General features: G+C 32.4%; 1 long non-coding RNA gene across 1 annotated transcript; it reads right to left on the bottom strand.

Annotated features, from left to right (window-relative positions):
• Nucleotides 1-303: 303 nt before the first annotated feature.
• On the bottom strand, nt 304-1,170 carry LOC146734702 (uncharacterized). The gene is made up of 2 exons (XR_014931643.1): nt 820-1,170; nt 304-543 (listed from the first exon to the last, which is right to left on the bottom strand). It is a non-coding gene; the product is annotated as an uncharacterized LOC146734702 (long non-coding RNA).
• Nucleotides 1,171-7,272: the final 6,102 nt, after the last annotated feature.

The raw sequence follows: 7,272 nt of genomic DNA, 5'->3' as shown, positions 1-7,272 counted from the left end.
ATGTCATACTCCTCCAGATATTCATCAAGTTTTCTTGAGAGGCGATTAGCTTAAGGAGGGGGCTGTGCAAAATGTTTTTTCTCCTCTTTGTTTTTGTGCTATTCTTTTTCTAGTGTAAAATATTTTTTCTCAAAGATGTAGGCATGTCAAATTTGTTCATGTTTTTGATCTCTACAGGATTTTTTCAATAATATTTTCCTGTTAATTATTATTAACATGAAAGATTGTGGAGTGAGTGTGGGTGTGTACAAAAGGGTCAGCAAGAAGAACTATATAAGATAGCTGAAAATCATGAAATACCAGTTGAAAGATGTCACTTTTATTTGAGGGAAAACATAAAAAAAGGAATGTACAGTAACTCTACACACTTGGAACTTTCAAAATCTGTGTGCAAATGTAAAACTGATAAACATGCAAATGCTAAACCATTGCATCCATCAATACTGGTTAAACTTTTTTTTTCCCTTAACGTCCATAAATTCTGGTTCTTCAACTTCTTACGTTCCATTTATATAGTATTTCCTTTTTTTAAATTGTCATTATCTGCAAAAAATAATTCAGATTGCTATTAGCTTACAATGACCAGTTTTTAATTAAGACACTTTGTAATCAATTTTGGAAACAAAAATTTGTGGTGTCTGTATTCTGGCATATTTCTGTCCTCACTAATAACAATGTGGATAAAATGACATCTTGTGATATGTCAATTTTTCCCCTATGCAATTCAGATATACTTCCAAAAAGATGATACCCGGTACATTCTGATTGAAAAAATATAAATATCAAATAAAACAGAATAACATCAAATTGTTTCCTAACCGAATATATTAGGGGTTGTGCCATATATACACACAGTTCATCTCTTGAGAGACTAGGACAGTACACAGTCCCTCTGTGGACAGTACATTGCTGTACTTGGGAACCTAATTTCTGAGAACAATAGGGGGATTTAACTTCCTACAAGAGACAAAAGAATGTTATGTAACAATGCAGCTGCATGATTTTGTCTTTCAAAGTAGGAAGCTGTGTACATACAAAATTATAGAGTCCCTCCACAATGGGAATGCCACCATGCATGTACAACTTCATCGATCCCCAGGTACTTTCACAAAATAAATAATTGTATTATAATTATGATCCAATACAATACCATATTTGCTCTAAAATTACATTTGTGGATACTAAATCATGAAAATATTACATATTTCGACCATTGAAGATCCCTGTAATAATAATTAATAAACTAATAGAGTAATTATGTTAAGTGTAATATTGTTTCTATATTTTTTTTTCAAAATCAAAAAAATGATATTAAAAATATAAAAACAGTTTAGTTTGAAAAGTGAAATAATGGTATTCAGATGGTTATGATTTAAGCATGACCTTAGAAAACAGGGTCATGCAACTTCTGTCTGAGACAATGTGCAATGTGGATTATAACCTCCTGTATAATCTCATTAATACATATACATGTACCTAGAAGATTTATATATCTGAAACAGTTTTTACTAGTATTCCCATTAGTCAGTGTATAACAAGTGCACTATGCTATATCTGTTCTAAATATGATGAAAAATCCACTTGTTATAATGACACAAATTTCCACAGGTCATTGTTTACTTTTAGGCAGTTTTGTTTCCTTGCAGAGAAAACTTACCATTTTTGTTTCCCTTTCCTGATTTCATAGTGGAATAAAAATTGTTAATTTTTAGTTTCACTCGCATCAATAGAATGGACTTGGCTATTCAAGTTTTGATCAAATTTAATTTTTCTGATTATATTCCAACCACAAAATTGTCTCATTTTGTGTAGCTACACCCTGGCAGCCATGTTTGGCTTATGAAACAGGAGAAGATGTAACAGTGGTGTTGACATAGATTTATTATCAGTTTCTCTAAGGTGTTAATTTGGGTAGGGGGATTATAACTAAGGTTACATGAAAGGGGTAGCCACAGTAGCATGTCCCTGTTCTCTAAGGTCTATGATTTAAGTACCGTTATATAGACTAAATATTTTTTTGTCCAAGTTGAGCAAGAGTACCCATGATCAATTTGGCTGACCCAGAAATGCCTAGGACATTTACTGACTGCATATTACACTTTCATTATATTTTGTTTAAGTCTCGCCCATTTGCCCCCTGTATCTTCAAAAGTAGTGTTCATGCTACACAAAGTACGGGCTAAGATTTAAGCTAATCTCATATGTTTGAGTTCATGCACAGAAGGAAACAATGGTTAGCACGGGGTAAGGAATAGGCAAAATCTTCAGAAATTTTAACTATGAGTGCTCAGTAAGAGTAAGTAGGAAGGTTAGTTCTACAGCTATAAAACAATACCAAAGCAAATTCAGAAAGTGCAAATTGCAGAATAACAGGAAGTAGCACAGTATCTCATCATCGGTACATTTTTTCTTGAGTCAATCTCTCTATATGTGTTAGCGTTGATTGTCATGCAGGAAATGGCACACCAAAATAAAAAGTTATGAATATAGTAGTAAATCTCCTAAATGAACATTAAATACAATGTTTTTTTTAGCCGAGCTAAGCGTTCATGCATGCATGTTTTGTTTTGCCTGTGCTAAGGCTTTGGACTGACCAGATTTACTCTGTACCTAGTATTTCTTAGCCTGTATTCATGCACATTTTTTTAGCACAGGTTAAGGTATTGGACCTCTTAGCCTTTGCTAAAGAGCTCTACGTGAATGCTACGAATAAGTGTCTTCTGTTTATTTCTACCTTAGGTGCATACATTAAGATTCACTTCCCCTTTATATTGATCTCTACAACTCATTCAAATCAAATCAAAGATGAGCAAAGAATATTAGATTCAATTGAAATTTAGTATAAATCCATGCTAAATTAAAAGTTATTTTGAGTATGAGTTTTACTTTTTTCTTTTGTGCGCAAAGAAAAATGAACTGTTGCACACTGTAGGCATATATCATCTATACTAGTTTACAGGAAAAAGGGATTCTGTATGGTATTTGATGTTATGGGCATAATATATACATGTATAGTTAATACATGATTACTAAATTTCCCAGTGTACAGTACACTATTGCTGGTATTGTCTGAAGAGAAAAAAAAAAACAATATACATAGTCTTCAAAAATTTAAAAAAAACAAACATTTTGCAGTCAGTTAAATTATTTTATTAAAATAATTTGAAAACATTGCCATGAATGGAAACAAATTTACGTTGATGATTTTTTGCAGATTTCAGGAGTTGGAAATAACTTTTGTTTATACTTTTCTTGTATTAACAAACATAGGAGCTAATCCTCATTAACACCTACTTGAGCTTGTTGTTTGACAATTATGAATAATAATGAAGCATTACTTACACAGTGTGCCATGACTGAACAAAAACGAAAGCCCCAAAAGACTATCCTGCTACATAAACAGCAACAAAAGTATCTAATATTGTATTGAAGTCACTGTAAAATGGTAAAATAATTACAAATTCATACCTTGATGTGCCAGTTGCAGTACTGCAATCGTCCTATGATTCAACACCATCTAAATACTCCGCAGGTTATGCAGTCCACCAGCAGTCACTGGCATCAGCGTTACTATGAAATTTCACTGGGGATCGAGGCAATATTCGCGAAATTTCATTTAAGTGTACTTGGAAGCGCCAGTGAAACTTGGGGAAAAATAAATTCCCACACGTATATTGAGGCTGTTTTCTGGGCCATTATATTTAGAGACATGAACAAAAATACTGGTCATTTTATGTATGTAATGAAAAATAAAATGACCATTATACTGCCCATAAAAAAAAAATGTTCATCAACTCCATCATTTAAAAAGCAATTGTAATTATTCTGACCAGTATAAAAAACATGGGTCATTAAAACCACCATTTTAAAAACACTGGTAAATATTTTGGCCACTTAAAAAATTCTGGTCAATACTCTGGCCATTAAGAAAATAGTGGCCATTATAATGGCCAGAAGTGACTTTTTAAAGGGGTCTGAGGGGTGTAAAAACAGTGTTAAAGTGAAATGAAGAATTATTATAACCTTCTCACTAACCTAAAAGCACAAATAAATATTCAAAAGTTTTGAAAATTAAAACTTTCCGAAACGCGACGGAATTTCCGAAAGTAATCCGGACGCTGTTATTACAGTTTTTCAATTACATCTGATATACACCAACCATGCTAAATGGATTACATTACAGATATCAATTACATCTGATATACACCAGCCATACTAAATGGATTACATCACAGGTATCAATTACATCTGATATACACCAACCATGCTAAATGGATTACATTACAGCTTTCAATTACATCTGATATACACCAACCATGCTAAATGGGTTACATTGCAGCTTTCAATTACATCTGATATACACTAACCATGCTAAATGGATTACATTACAGCTACCAATTACATCTGATATACACTAACCATGCTAAATGGATTACATTACAGCTACCAATTACATCTGATATACATCAACCATACTAAATGGATTACATTACAGCTATCAATTACATCTGACATACACTAACCATGGTAAATGGATGACATTACAGCTATCAATTACATCTGACATACACTAACCATGCTGAATGGATTACATTACATTACAGCTATCAATTACATCTGATATACACCAATCATGCTAAATAGATTACATCACAACTATCAATTACATCTGATATACAACAACCATGTTAAAACGATTACATCACAGCTATCAATTACATCTGAAACACAATAAACATGCTAAATGGATTACATTACAGCTGTCAATTACATCTGATTTACTCTAACCATGCTAAATGGATTACATTGCAGATATCAATTACATCTGATATACACCAACCATGCTAAATGGATTACATTGCAGATATTAATTACATCTGATATACACCAACCATGCTAAATGGATTACATTACAGCTATCAATTACATCTGATATACTCTAACCATGCTAAATGGATTACATTGCAGATATCAATTACATCTGATATACACCAACCATGCTAAATGGATTACATTGCAGATATCAATTACATCTGTTATACACCAACCATGCTAAATGGATTACATTGCAGATATCAATTACATCTGATATACACCAACCATGCTAAATGGATTACATTGCAGATATCAATTACATCTGATATACACTAACCATGCTAAATGGATTACATTACAGCTATCAATTACATCTGATATACACCAACCATGCTAAATGGATTACATTGCAGATATCAGTTACATCTGATATACACCAACCATGCTAAATAGATTACATTACAGCTACCAATTACATCTGATATACACCAACCATGCTAAATGGATTACATTGCAGATATCAATTACATCTGATATACGCCGACCATGCTAAATGGATTACATTACTGCTATCAATTACATCTGACATGCACTAACCATGTTAAATGGATTACATTACAGCTATCAATTACATCTGATATACTCTAACCATGCTAAATGGATTACATCCCAGCTATCAATTACATCTGAAATACACTAACCATGCTAAATGGATTACATTACAGCTACCAATTACATCTGATGTACACCAACCATGCTAAATGGATTACATTACAGCTACCAATTACATCTGATATACACTAACCATGCTAAATTGATTACATTACAGCTACCAATTACATCTGATATACATAAACCATGCTAAATGGATTACATTACAGATATCAATTACATCTGATATACACCAACCATGCTAAATGGATTACATCACAGCTATCAATTACATCTGATACACACCAACCATACTAAATGGATTACATTACAGCTATCAATTACATCTGACATACATTAACCATGCTAAATGGATTACATTACAGATATCAATTACATCTGATATACACCAACCATACTAAATGGATTACATTACAGCTACCAATTACATCTGATATACACCAACCATGCTAAATGGATTACATTGCAGATATCAATTACATCTGATATACACCAACCATGCTAAATGGGTTACATCCCAGCTATCAATTACATCTGATATACAATAACCATGCTAAATGGATTACATTACAGCTACCAATTACATCTGACATGCACTAACCATGTTAAATGGATTACATTACAGCTATAAATTACATCTGAGATAAATTAACCATGCTAAATGGATTACATTACAGATATCAATTACATCTGATATACACCAACCATGCTAAATAGATTACATCACAGGTATCAATTACATCTGATATACTCTAACCATGCTAAATGGATTACATTACAGCTTTCAATTACATCTGATATATACCAACCATGCTAAATGGTTTACATTGCAGCTTTCAATTACATCTGATATACACTAACCATGCTAAATGGATTACATTACAGCTATCAATTACATCTGACATACACTAATCATGGTAAATGGATTACATTACAGCTATCAATTACATCTGACATACACTAACCATGCTAAATGGATTACATTACATCACAGCTATCAATTACATCTGATATACACCAATCATGCTCAATAGATTACATCACAACTATCAATTACATCTGATATACACCAACCATGCTCAATGGATTACATTACAGTTTTTCAATTACATCTGATATACACCAACCATGCTAAATGGATTACATTACAGCTTTCAATTACATCTGATATACACTAACCATGCTAAATGGATTACATTACAGCTATCAATTACATCTGACATACACTAACCATGGTAAATGGATGACATTACAGCTATCAATTACATCTGACATACACTAACCATGCTGAATGGATTACATTACATTACAGCTATCAATTACATCTGATATACACCAATCATGCTAAATAGATTACATCACAACTATCAATTACATCTGATATACAACAACCATGTTAAAACGATTACATCACAGCTATCAATTACATCTATAACACAATAAACATGCTAAATGGATTACATTACAGCTATCAATTACATCTGATATACACTAACCATGCTAAATGGATTACATTACAGCTACCAATTACATCTGATATACACGAACCATGCTAAATGGATTACATTGCAGATATCAATTACATCTGATATACACCAACCATGCTAAATGGATTACATTGCAGATATCAATTACATCTGATATACACCAACCATGCTAAATGGATTACATTGCAGATATCAATTACATCTGATATACACCAACCATGCTAAATGGATTACATTACAGCTACCAATTACATCTGATATACACCAACCATGCTAAATGGATTACATTGCAGATATC

The sequence above is a fragment of the Saccoglossus kowalevskii genome, chromosome 14 (assembly GCF_978046115.1).
Source record: "Saccoglossus kowalevskii chromosome 14, keSacKowa6.1, whole genome shotgun sequence".
NCBI classification, from domain to species: Eukaryota; Metazoa; Hemichordata; class Enteropneusta; family Harrimaniidae; genus Saccoglossus; species Saccoglossus kowalevskii.
Note: the sequence above shows the minus strand (reverse complement) of the source record. Positions and strands in the feature narration are given on the sequence as shown.